The sequence below is a fragment of the Penaeus monodon genome, chromosome 30 (genome assembly GCF_015228065.2).
Source record: "Penaeus monodon isolate SGIC_2016 chromosome 30, NSTDA_Pmon_1, whole genome shotgun sequence".
Classification (NCBI taxonomy): Eukaryota; Metazoa; Arthropoda; class Malacostraca; order Decapoda; family Penaeidae; genus Penaeus; species Penaeus monodon.
Window position 1 is genome coordinate 20,441,939 of NC_051415.1, and position 450 is coordinate 20,442,388.

Consider the following 450-nt stretch of genomic DNA (forward strand, 5'->3'; position numbering starts at 1 on the left):
AAATGGAACTGGCATAACATGATTCACCACACGTGCAAAAAAAGACATGTAAGGAAAAAGTCTCCCAAAGATGATCCTTCCCTTTCCCCGTCATCCATATCTGTCCTCTCCTCCCATTGGCCGAAGTTTATATTCCATTGACCAATAATGTCATGCTTCCGCCCCCCCTCCCTCCCCCCCGTACCCCCGTGCCCCTGACCCTCACCCCCGCGCACCCCTCGACCCTCCCCGCTCTCTCCCCCACCCTGATTTCCTTCCCCCTACCCCTGCCTCCCCCATCCCTCTCCTTTTCTGGACCAAAAGTTCATCCCTTTCGTTTGCAGTTTATCCATGCGACTGAACTTTTAACCCGAAGATTTCGTTGGAATTTTCCAGTTCTTTATCATTTCTGAAATTTGCTTGGGCATTTTTTTTTGGGGGGGGGTTGATCGGGTCTAACTTACGAACTTC